General features: G+C 40.4%; 1 protein-coding gene across 1 annotated transcript in view; it reads left to right on the top strand.

The window, feature by feature from the left end:
• The window catches only part of RASGEF1C (RasGEF domain family member 1C), a 136,593-nt gene that overhangs the window by 63,661 nt on the left and 60,145 nt on the right, over positions 1-12,787 (top strand). The window contains exon 2 of the mRNA XM_049874557.1: positions 1,295-1,403. The gene's annotated coding sequence lies outside the window, so the exon portion shown is untranslated. The remainder of the gene's footprint in view (positions 1-1,294; positions 1,404-12,787) is intronic.

Raw genomic sequence — 12,787 nt, 5'->3', positions numbered from 1 at the left:
AGGACAAATTGCTCAGGACCCCTCAGAGTCAAATCCAAGTCCCCAGACACCTAGCTATTGTCAGTCAAGGAAATCCTGAGCTTTGTGGAATATTAAATAGAAGAGTGTCCAGTCCCTGGGGCCATTGGGCAGAGCAAAACTGTCTCTAACGGCAGGCAGGGCAAGGGACACATAGGAATGACTGGCAAAGGAAAGGAGAAGCATTCATTTGTTCATTCATTCATTCCTTCAGCTACTACTTATTGAGTGCCTGGTATGTTGCAGGAACTGTGTGAGGCCCAGAGATATTACTGGAACTAGACAGACCTCATAGAGCTTATAATTTAAGGGGAAATAGACCTTAAACAGTAATTGCGGAAATTTATATATATATATATATACTTTTTTTTTTTTTAGGTAGTAAACTTGCTTAAAATCAAACGGCTCAAACAGGGGCACCATGAAAAGTAACCCTGTTCCTGCCCCAGCCCCCACGGGGGAATCCTGAGCGGCAACCCCTGCTCCCTGTTTATTCTGTATTTTACAGAGATATTCTGTGCATGTTCATATACACGCATACAAACCCCACAAATGTCACCATAGTGTAACCACATTCTGCTCTGGGCCTTCTTTTAACCACCTAACCCCCTACCCTGGTGATCGGTCCAGCTCTGCTGGTATCAAGCTTATCGTCATGGTGGTATGTGTTACTAACCCAAGTCCAGGGCAGGGGCTGGCAGAATGGCATCCTTCCTTTCCTGAGGTCTTTGTTTTGCATGTCCCTGAGAAGAGGAACCGTGCTTGTCCAACATCCTTGAGGCACTACACTGGGCTTCCTCATTTGAGAATGGGAGGGGAGGGGGGCAGGTGGCATGTGTTATGGACTGAACTGTGTCCTCCCAAAATATGTGTTGGAATCCTTACCCATATACATATGGATGTAATTCCATTTGGGAATAGAGTTTTCTTTGTTATGTTAATGAGAAAAATGTCGGTGTAGGGTGTGTCTTAAACCTAATCATTTTTTTTGTTTGTGTTTATGCTTTAGGGGAAAGATTACAGAGCAAATTAATTTCTCTTTAAACAATACACAAATTGTTTTCTGACATTGGTTGCCAACCTTGCAATGTGTCAACACTCTCCCCTTTCGACCTCGGGTTTCCCATTTCCATTTGCGCAGTTTTCCTTTACCTTCCTGCCATCTCATCTTTGCTTTTGGTTAGTGTGCCCATTTAGTCTCTTATACTTGGTTGAACTACGTGTGTTATTTTTGTTTCATAAAGAAAAAAAAAATTTTTTTTTGTTTGTTTCATAGACCTGTCTAATGTTTGGCTGAAGGATGAACTTCAGGAGTGACTTCAATACTGAGTTAAAAGGATGTCGGGAGCCATTCTCTCAGAGGTTCTCCAGTCTCTGTCAGATCAGTAAGTCTGGTCTTTTTTTGTGAGTTTGAATTTTATTCTACATTTTTCTCCTGCTCTGTCTGAGACCTTCTACTGTGATCCCTGTCAGAGCAGTCAGTCGCGGTAGGCGGGCACCATCTAGTTGTTCTGAACTCAGTCTGGTAGAGGCTGTGGTAGTTGTGGTCCATTAGTCCTTCGGACTAACCTTTCCCTTGTGTCTTTTGTTTTCTTCATTCTCCTTTGCTCCAGATGTGCTGGGACCAGTAGATAGATGTATCTTAGATGGCCACCCACCAGCTTTTAAGACCCCGTATGCTACTCACCAAAGTAGGATGTAGAATATTTTCTTTATAAACTATGTTATGCCAGTTGAGCCAGATGTCCCCTGAGACCATGGTCCCCAGCCCTCAGCCCAGTAATTTTTCCCTCAGGGAGTTTGGATGTGTCTATGAAGCTTCTGTGACTTTGCGTTGGTCAAGTTGTGCTTACTTCCCCAGTATTGCGTACTGTCTCACCCTTCACCAAAGTTACCACTTATCTATTTCCCCTACCTGCCCCCTTGTAACCATCAAAGATTGTTTCTTTCACTGGTAAGCCTTTTCATGAGTTTCTATAATAGTGGTCTCAAAAAGTATTTGTCCTTTTGTAGTTAACTTATTTCACTCAGCACAATGCCCTCCAGATTCATCCATGTTGTGAGATTTCACAGACACATCATTGTTCTTTACCATTGCATAGTATTCCTTCATGTGTGTGTACCATAGTTCATTTATCCATTCATCTGTAGTGGACACTTCTCTCCATCTTTTTACTATTGTTAATAATACTCCAGTGAACATGGAAGTGCATATGTCTATTTGTGCGATGGCTCTTATTTCTCTAGGATATATTGCTAGGAGTGTGTTTGCTGAATAGTATGGTATTTCTATTTCTAGCTTTTTAAGGAAGCACCATATCATTTTCCAAAATGGTTGTACCATTTTGCATTCCCAGCATCAGTGCATAAGAGTTTCAATCTCCTTGCAGCCTCTCCAACATTTCTTATTTTATTTTTTTGATTAGTGCCAGTAACGTAGGAGTGAGATGGCATCTCATTGTAGTTTTGATTTACATTTCACTAATAGCTAGTGATCAAGATCATTTCCTCATATGTCTGTTAGCCTCCTGAGTGTCTTCTTTGGTGAAGTGTCTGTTCACATCCTTTGCCAACTTTTAAACTGGATTGTCTTTTTGTCGTAGAGGTGTTTGATTTTCCTATAGATTTTAGAGATTAGGCCTTTGTCGGATATGTCATAGCCAACATTTTTTTCCCAGTCTGTGGATTCACTTTTTACTCTTTTGGTGAAGTCTTGATGAGCATAAGTATTTAATTTTTAGAAGATCTCAATTATATGGCTTATCTCCTGGTATTTATGTATTATTAGTTATGGTTTGTATTCTATTTATTCCATATATTAGGGCCCCGAGCATTGATCCTATTTTTTCTTCCATGATCTTTATAGTTTTTGGTTTTATGTTTAGGTCTTTGATCCATTTTGGATTAGTTTTTGTGGATGATGTGAGGTAAGGGTCCTATTTAATTTTTTTTTTTGGTTTACAGATGGACATACAGTTTTGACAGCACCATTTGTTAAAAAAAAAGACTGTCTTTTCCCCCATTTGATGGACTTGGGACCTTTGTCAAAGATCAGGTGACTGTAGGTGAATGGATTTACATCTGGGTCCTCCATTCTGTTCCATTGGTGAATGTATCTGTCTTTGTACCAGTACCAGCCTGTTTTGACTACCTTAGGTAGTATGAGGCCTCTTACTTTGTTCTTCTTCACAATGCTTTACTTATCTGGGCACTTTTTCCTTTCCATATAAAGTTAATGATTAATTTTTCTGTCTTGTTAAAGAATCCTGTTGGTATTTGGATCAGGATTGCATTGTATTTGTATATTGCTTTGGGTAGCATAGACATTTTCACAATGTTGAGGCTGCCTATTCATGAACATGGTATGTTTTTCCATTTATGTTTTGTAGTTTTCTTTGTATAGGTTTTTTACATCCCTGGTTAGATTTATTCCTAAGTATTTTATTTTTTTAGGGGCTATTATAAATTGTATTGCTTTCCTGGTTTCCTTTTCATCGTTCTCTTTATTGGTGTGTAAGAATCCAACTGATTTTTGTATGTTTGTCTTGTATCCTGCTACTCTGCTGAATCTTTCTGTTAGCTTCAAGTAGTTTTCTTGTGGAATCTTTCAAGTTCTCTATGTACAGTATTGTAACATCCATGAATAGGGATAGTTTTGCTTCTTCCTCACAATTTGGATACACATTATTTGTTTTTCTTGGATAATTGCTCTAGCTAGGACTTCCAGCACAATTTTAAATAGGAGTAGTGATAAAGGGCATCTTGTCTTGTTGACCTCCTCAGGGAGAATGTTTTTAGCCTCAGTCTGTTGAAAATGATGTTGACCGTTGGTTTTGTATACATGTTCTTTATTATGTTGAGGAAATTTCCCTTCTATTCCTATTTTATTGGAAGTTTTTACCTGTTGGACTTTATCAAATGCCTTTTTTGTATCAATTGAGATAATTTTGTGATCCTTTTGTTTTATGTGGTGGATTACATTGATTTTCTAATGTTGAACCATCCTTGAATACCTGGTATGATCCCACTTAGTTGTGGTGTATTATTATTATTATTTTGATAGGATGCTGAATTCTATTGACTAGAATTTTATAGAGAATTTTTGCATCTATACTCTTGACAGATATTGCTCTGTAATTTTCTTTTTTGTGTTGTCTTTGATGGAGTTATGCTGGCTTTATAGAATGAATTTGGAAGTAGTCCTTCCTTTTCTATGTTCTGAAATAGTTTGAGTAGTACTGGTATAAGCTCTTCTCTGAATTTTTGGTAGAATTCTCCAGTGAAGCCACCTGGGCCAGAATTTTTTTGGTAGGAGTTTCTTTTTTATTATTATTACCCTTTCAATCTCTTCTCTTGATATGGGTCTGTTCAGATTTTTTTACCTCAGTTCGTGTTCCTTTAGGTAGGTAGTGTTTTTCTAGAAATTTGTCCAGTTCCTCTAGATTTTCAAATTTGTTGGAGTACAGTTTTTCATAGTACTCTGCTATAAACCTTTTTATTTCAGTTGGGTCTGTTGCAGTGTCCCCCATTTCATTTCTTATTTGGGCTATCTGCATTCTCTCCTGTTTTTCTTTTGTCAATTTGGCCAGCGGTTTGTCAATTTTATTGATCCTTTCAAAGAACCAACTTTTGATTTTATTGATTCTATTGTTTTTCTATTCTCTGTTTCATTTATTTCTGTTCTGATCTTTATCATTTCCTTTCTTCTAGTGGCTCTGGGCTTCTTTTGCTGTTCTGTATTTCTTCGAGTTGTAAAGCTAACATTTTGATTTTATCCCTTTTTTCTTTTTTGATGTGTACATGTATTGCTATAAATTGACCTCTGAGCGCAGCTTTTGTTGTGTCCCAAAGGTTTTAGTATGATGCGTTTTCATTCTCATTTGATTCTAGGAATTTTTTGTTTCCATCTTTGATTTCTCCTATTACCCAGTGGTTTCTAAGCAAAGTATTTTTCAGTTTCCATGTTTTAAAAACTTTTTTCCTTGTTCTTCCTGTTACTAATTTCTACTCTTATGGCATTGTGATCAGAGAAAATGCTTTGTATTATCTGAATGTTTTGGATTTCATTGAGGGCTGCTTTTGGCCATACATGTGGATTATTCTGGAGAATGTTCCATGTGCATTGAAAAGAATATATACTTTGCTGCTGTGTTGGGTGGAGTGTTCTTTACGTGCCTATGAGTTCAGGTTGGCTAATTGTGACCTTTAGTTCTTCTGTATCTTTGCTGAGTTTCCTTCTAGATGTTCTTTCCTTTATTGAGAGTGGTGTGTTGAAGTCTCCTAGTATTATTATGGAACTGTCAATTTCTCTTTTCAGTGCTGTGAGAGTGTGTTTTATGCATTTTGGAGCTCTGTAATTGGATGCATAGATATTTATGATGGTTATGTCCTCATGGTGGATTGTCCCTTTAATCATTACATAATATCCTTTCTTGTCTTTTATGGTGGATTTTGCCTTAAAGTCTATTTTATCTAAGATTAGTATTGCCACTTCTGCTCTTTTTTGTTGCTGTATGCTTGATGTATTTTTTCCCATCCTTTGATTTTTAATATATTTTTGTCTTTGTTTCTAAGGCGTGTCTCTTGTAGATAACATATTGATGGGTCTGGTTTTTTTTATCCATTCTGTCACTCTTTATGGGAGCATTTAAGCCATTTATGTTCAGTGTGATTATCGATAGATATGAGTTTATTGCTGTCATTTTGTGGTTTTTTTTTTTTTATCTGTGTGTGGTGCCGATGTTTTCTTTGTTCCTCTTACTCACCTGTGCTGAGTTCTTTTTGTTTGTGGAATTTCTTTAGTTTTTGTAGATTTCGTGTTTACTGAGAATTTATGCTTTTCTTCTTTATTTTGTTGAGTAGATTTGTTACTTTCCTTGTGGTTACCTTGATTCTTACCCCTATCTTCCTAAGTTTGAACCAGTCTTTTATTACTTTATGTTGCTTTGACTTCCTCTCCATTTGAAAGTTCTATGCCTACACTGTTTATTCCCCCTTTTATTGTTTTGACATTATTGCCATTTACAGATTGACATCTCTGGTTCCCTGTTGTAAATCTTTTATTTTTGTTTTATCCTTGAGAGTTCATTTCCTAGATTGGTATCTGGCTGGTGCAATCTTGCATGCTAGATTCAGACTGTCATCTGATGTTGTTTGTTCTCAAACCACAGGACCCTTTTTAATAATTCTTGTTAAGTTTGCTTTGGTGCTTACATGTTTCCTTAATTTCTGTTTATCTGGAAATGTCGTAATTTCACCATCATATTTGAATGAGAGTTTTGGAGGATAAATTATTCTTGTTTGGCAATTTTTTTCTCTCAAAGTTTTATATATGTCATCTCATTGCCTTCTTGACTGCATGGATTCTGCCAAGTAATCAGAACTTAGTCTTATTGTTTCCCCTTTGTATATGACCTTTTCATTTTTATCAACCTGCTCTCAGGGTTCTTTCTTTGGTTTTGGCAAGTGTGATTATGCAATGTCTTGATGACTTTCTTTTGGAGTTCATTGAGCTTCCTGGTTGGTCAGCTTTTCATCTTTCATAAAATTAAGGAAGTTGACTGTCAGCAAATTTTAAATGATCCTGTCTGTGTTTTCCATTTTCTTTCCTTGTTCTGGAGCTCCAATCACACGCAATTTTTTTCTCTTGATTGTATTCCACTTAGCTCTTAGGTTTTCTTCAGTTTTCCTCATTCTTTTTTCTGATTTTTCCTCAAAGTGGTATCCATAGGTTTGTCTTCAATTTCGCTCATTCTGTCTTCCATCGTTTCAAATTTGCTCCTAAAATCTTCTATTGCTTCATCCATTTCTGAAATTTTGCTGTTTATCTTTTGGATTTCTAATTGCTGTTTTTGTATGATTTTTAATTTTTTATTTATTTTGGCATTTTGTTCTTGTATTATTTTCCTGAATTATTCCATTGTTTTATCTGTGTTTTCCCTGATTTTGTCTGTATTTTCTATGATTTTGTCTATTTTTTCCTTAATTTTGTCTGTTTTCCTTGATCTCTTTCCTAATCTCTTGGCGCCCTGAATATTAGACTTTCAGATACCCTATCAGGTACTTCCAGTGTCTTTTCTTCTTCTGGAAGGTCATTTGTTACTTTATTTTGGTTGCTTACCAGAGCCATCCTATCCTATTTTTTTTTTTTTTTATATTGTCTGCTGTCTCTGAGACGTTCAGGAGTTATTTTCCTCATTTATTGACCATAGGTTTGTTTGCTTTCCTGCTTTTTTGTTTTATTTGATTACATTTGGGCGAGTGGACTGGGTGTGTTTTGTTTCTTGCTCATCTGTGAGCATGACAGTTCTCACCACCTTGTCCAGGTGGGCAGGGCAGGTTGCTCAGCTATGGTGCAGCAGGGCAGGTCTGGCAGGGGGGAGGGGCAGAGATGGGTCATTTGTCTGCAGTAGGGTGAGTTTGGGGGTGTCACAGTGGGGCAGAATGAAGCCGAGCATCTGGAGGTCCATGCTGGTCCTACATGGGGGCCCAGCACTTGGTGGGGTGGGGCCAGAGGACAGCACGGTGTAGGGTTCAGGGTTCCAGGGGTCCATGCTGGTACCACTTGTAGGCATGGCACTTGGCAGTGTGGGGTTCAGGGGTCTAGGGGCCTGTGCTGATGCCACTCAGTAGCACAACACTTGGCAGGGCAGGGCCGGTAGGTGGCATGGTAGGGGTCTGGAAGTCTGGGGGTCCACACCACTGCTGCTCAGGAGCACAGTGCTTGGCAGATTAGGGCCAGAGGCCAGCACTGGCTAGGATCTGGGGTACTGATGTCCATGCCAGTGCTGTTTGGGGGAGCAGTGCTTGGCAGGGCAGGGCCAAGGGCAGCATGGAGTGGGGTCCAGGAGTCCAGAGGTTCATACCAGTGCCTCTTGGAGGCATGGCCCTCAGCAGGAGGTGCAGAGAGGCAGGAGGGAAGGAAGAGGATGTGATGTGCAGAGCTAGGTGGGAGAGAGAGAGAAACAAAAGCAAAAAAAAAAAAAAAGCTAAGATAGCATCTGTGAATAATGCAGGGTCCAGGCAAGGGGCCTCCTTTCCAGCAGACCATGGAAGTATGTCCTGCATGATCCAGAGCTGCCCTCAGGCCCTCAGATCTTGACTCCTGGCTTTGGATGGAGAGTTGAGGACCTTATGAATGGTGGAGGGCCAGTCTGTCTGCTGCTGCTATGTTTGCCCCCAAGGCTACTGGGCACTGGTGGCTACATACTTCTCCTGTCTTGCGCTTACTCTCTAACACTCCACAAAATTCCAAAGCCAGAGAACCAGAGAACAGCCTGATGGTGGCAGCTGGAAAGGGACAGCCAAGTGTGGTTGGATCTGTCATTCCACAGCTCAAGCCTTGAAGCCCTCCCTTCCTTCTCTCCCCCCAGTGCTCTGAAACTTCTGGAAAATAGACAGAAGCTCCTGCTCAGGCTGGGCAGAACCCCCCCATCCCTAGTCTGGGAGTGGCCCTGCTGTCATTGTGGGGGCTTGGGACACCAACCTCTGATTGCAGGGGAAGGATGAGGAATGTGTAGCCATCATGTTGAACAAGCAGGACTTTCTTGGGGTCTTTGCATGCTCAAGAGAAGAGTTGAGACTCTTGGGCCAACATGGTGCTATCGACAGAAGCACCATGCCATCCCTCCACAGCAAAGACCCAAAAAACTCAGTAAAACAGAAACAAACATCAATCCTGGAACCCTACATGTCAAATGAAGAGATAAAGAACTCAAGCAAGCACTGAATGGAATAAGAAACAGACAGAAAACAGAGAGCAAGGAGAGCTACAGAGTGGAGATCCCCCATTAGCTAAACGCAGCACGGATTTGCCATCTTGGACTCCTGTCAGAGATCAGCAGACAGGGACTAGAGGAAAGCAGCTTCACAGAGCTCAGAGGAGACAAAAAAAAAAAAGAGCTCAGAGGGGACAAAGCACCTGGTAATCAGTGATACACACTTTCCTACCTGCCCCCACCCTTCTTACTCCTGCTCAGCCTCCTCTGCTTCCCAGCAGGCCACAGTTGCTCAGCCAGGAGGCACCAGCACCTTACCACTTGGGTTTGCCCCACCCACACTGGCCAGCTCCTTCAGTGTCATTTCTTTTTTTTTTTTTGCAATCAGAACTTTTTTTGATTGTGCTTTAAGTGAAAGTTTACAATTCAAGTCAGTTTCTCATACAAAAACTTATACACACACCATTATGTGACCCTAGTTGCTCTCCCTACAATGTGACAGCACACTCCTCCTTTCTACCCTGTATTTTCCGTGTCCATTCAACTAGCTCCTGTCCCCCTCTGTCTTCTCACCTCACCTCCAGACAGGAGCTGCCCACTTAGTCTCCTGTCTCTACTTGAGCTAAGAAGCACACTCCTCACCAGTATCATTTCATGTCTTATAGTCTAGCCTAATCTTTATCTGAAGAGTTGGCTTCGGGAATGGTTTTAGTTTTGGGCTCACAGAGAGTATGGGGGCCACGACCTCTGGGGTCCCTCCCGTCTCAGTCAGACTTTTTTTTTTTTTTTTGGTGCTGTCATTTTTAATTTTTTTATTTTTTAATTTAATTTTATTTATTTTTTTTATTCTTTTATTGAGCTTCAAGTGAACGTTTACAAATCAAGTCAGTCTGTCACATATAAGTTTATATACATCTTACTCCTTACTCCCACTTGCTCTCCCCCTAATGAGTCAGCCCTTCCAGTCTCTCCTTTCGTGGCAATTTTGCCAGCTTCCAACTCTCTCTATCCTCCCATCCCTACCCCAGACAGGAGTTGCCAACACAGTCTCAAGTGTCCACCTGATATAATTAGCTCACTCTTCTTCAGCATCTCTCTCCTACCCACTGTCCAATCCCTTTCATGTCTGATGAGTTCTCTTCGGGGATGGTTCCTGTCCTGTGCCAACAGAAGGTTTGGGGACCATGACCGCCGGGATTCCTCTAGTCAAAGTCAGACCATTAAGTATGGTATTTTTATGAGAATTTGGGGTCTGCATCCCACTGATCTCCTGCTCCCTCAGGGGTTCTCTATTGTGCTCCCTGTCAGGGCAGTCATCGATTGTGGCCGGGTACCAACTAGTTCTTCTGGTCTCAGGATGATGTAGGTCTCTGGTTCATGTGGCCCTTTCTGTCTCTTGGGCTCTTAGTTGTCGTGTGACCTTGGTGTTCTTCATTCTCCTTTGCTCCAGGTGGGTTGAGACAGTGTCATTTCTTGCTGCTGTTGCTTTTTTCAGCTTCCTTTGGTTTCTCCCCTCTCTCTCACCTCCTTCCCTTCCTTTCTCTTGAACATCTCGCTCCTTGTGCCATCTCTGCTTCTTCTTGACAGGTTGTGAAGCACTGCTTAGCTGAGGAACCACTTCCCTGGTCTGTGTCACCATGCAGGTGGGATCCCTGGGGCCTTTTTTTGTTTTTCTTTCTGTTTTTCTTCATTTCTCAGTTTCTCATCTCTCTGTAGTTACCTTCTTTCCCTGTCTCCTAAACACTTGGAGCTGTGTGCCATCTCTGCCCCTTCTACCCGGGCTGTACTTCCTGGATTGGGAACCACTTCCTCAGTCTGCCCAGCCATGCCAGTGGGATCCCTGGGGGCATTTCTTTTGTTTTTTCTTCATTTCTCAGTTTCTCATCTCTCTCTACTTTCCTTCTTTTCCTGTCTCCTGAATACCCAGTGCTGTATGCTCTCTCTGCCCCTTCTAGATGGGCTGTACCCCAAGGCCTGGGAGCCACTTCCCCAGTCACCAGTGGAATCCCTGGGGCATTTCTTTTCTTTTTTAATTTTTATTTATCTATTTTTTCTGTTTTTCTCTTTGGTGTTCTTCATTTCTGTGTCTCTCTCCACACCAACCACAGGCTTCCTCAGCACTTTGTTTTTTGGCTTCTATTTCTCCTATTTCTCTTGTTTCTCATGCGCACTTAGCTCTGCACATCACAGCGTCCCCCCTCCATCCCGCCTATATGCACCATGTGCTGAACATCACACCCCTGAGCAACACAGACACAGCCTACTGGAACTTACCCTGCACTGACCCCCTCATCCCTGCCCTGTCAGTCCCAGTACATGCCACAAACAACCCATCCAAGCCCCTCCATTTCAGCTTAACCTGCCCTGCTGCACCATAGCTGAGCAACTGGCCCTGCCCATTGGACAAGGAGGTGAAAAGTATCCTGCCCACAGATGAGCAAACAACAAAGAATGCACAGCCCACCTGCTCAGACATAACCAAATAAAACAAAAAAGTGGGATGAAACAAACAAATCTACAGTAGTAAATAAAGAACATAACACTGAATGTCCCAAAGACAGCAGACGATATCAAAACATATTTAAAAAACAGGACAGAATGGTTCCAGTAGGCGTCCAAAATAAAACACAAGATAACTTTCCAGTAGAAGTTAATGGACTGGAACTACCTGATAGGGAATTCATATCTCTAATCTTCAGAGCTATCCAAGAGTTGAAGCAAAAAGTAGACAAAAACGAGGAAAAATAGACAAAATCATGGAAAAAACAGACAAAACAATGGAAGAATTCAGGAAAATAATACAGGAATAAACTGTCAAAATAAATTCACAACTAAAAATCATACAAAAACAACAATTAGAAATTCAAAAGAAAAAACAAGATTTCAGAAATGGACAATAGAAGGGCTGAGGAGCAGGTTTAAAACAATGGAAGAACGAATCAACGAAATTGGAGATAAATACCTGAATACCACTTTGAGAAAAAATCAGAAAAAAAGGATGAAGAAAAATGAAGAAACCCTGAGAATGATGTAGGATACAATCAAAAGCAAAAATTTGCAAGTGATCAGAGTTCTTCAGAACAGGGGGAGAAGATGGAAAACACAGAGATGATCCTTGAAGAATTGCTGACAGCGGACTTCCCTAATATCATGAAAGATGAAAAGCTGACCATCCAAGAAACTGAACAAAACCCATATAGGATAGACCTCAAAAGAAAATCACCAAGGCATATCATAATCACACCTGATAAAACCAAAGACAAAGAAAGAATCCTAAGAGCAGCTCAAGAAAAATGAAAAGTCACATACAGAGGGGAACAATAAGACTAAGCTCTGATTACTTGGCAGAAACCATGTAGGCAAGAAGGCAATGGGATGACATATATAAAACCTTGAAAGAAAAAAATTGCCAGCCAAGAATAATTTTTCCTGCAAAACTCTCGTTCAAATATGATGGTGAAATTACGACATTTCCAGATAAACAGAAATTAAGGAAATATGTAAAAACCAAAGCAAACTTACAAGAATTATTAAAAAGAGTCTTTCGGTTTGAGAACAAACAACATCAGACGACAGCCTGAATCTAGAATGCAAGATTGCACCAGCCAGATACCAACCTAGGAAATGAACTCTTAAGGATAAAACAAAAATAAAAGATTTACAACAGGGAACCAGAGAGGTTAATCTGTAAATAACAACAACATCAGAACAATAAAAGAGGGAATAAAGGACTCTCTAACAGAGAGGAAGGCAAAGTGATACCAAGTAATAAAAGACTGGCTCAAACCTAGGAAGATAAGGGTAAATTTCAAGGTAACCACAAAGAAAGTTAACAAACCTACTCATCAAAATAAAGAAGAAAAGCCTAAATTCTCAGTAAACACAAAATCTACAGAAATAAATGAAAAAAAAAATTCACAAACAAAAGGAATTCTACGTACAGGAGAGTAAGAGGAACAAAGAAAACATGAAACAAAGAAAACACCACAAAAAAGGCACCAAAAGGACAGCAATAAACTCACACCTATCAATAATTACACTGAATGTAAACG

This window comes from Elephas maximus, chromosome 2, assembly GCF_024166365.1.
Source record: "Elephas maximus indicus isolate mEleMax1 chromosome 2, mEleMax1 primary haplotype, whole genome shotgun sequence".
In the NCBI taxonomy this organism is placed as follows: Eukaryota; Metazoa; Chordata; class Mammalia; order Proboscidea; family Elephantidae; genus Elephas; species Elephas maximus.
The sequence above is the reverse complement of the archived record's forward strand: the minus strand, read 5'-3'. Positions and strand labels throughout refer to the sequence as shown.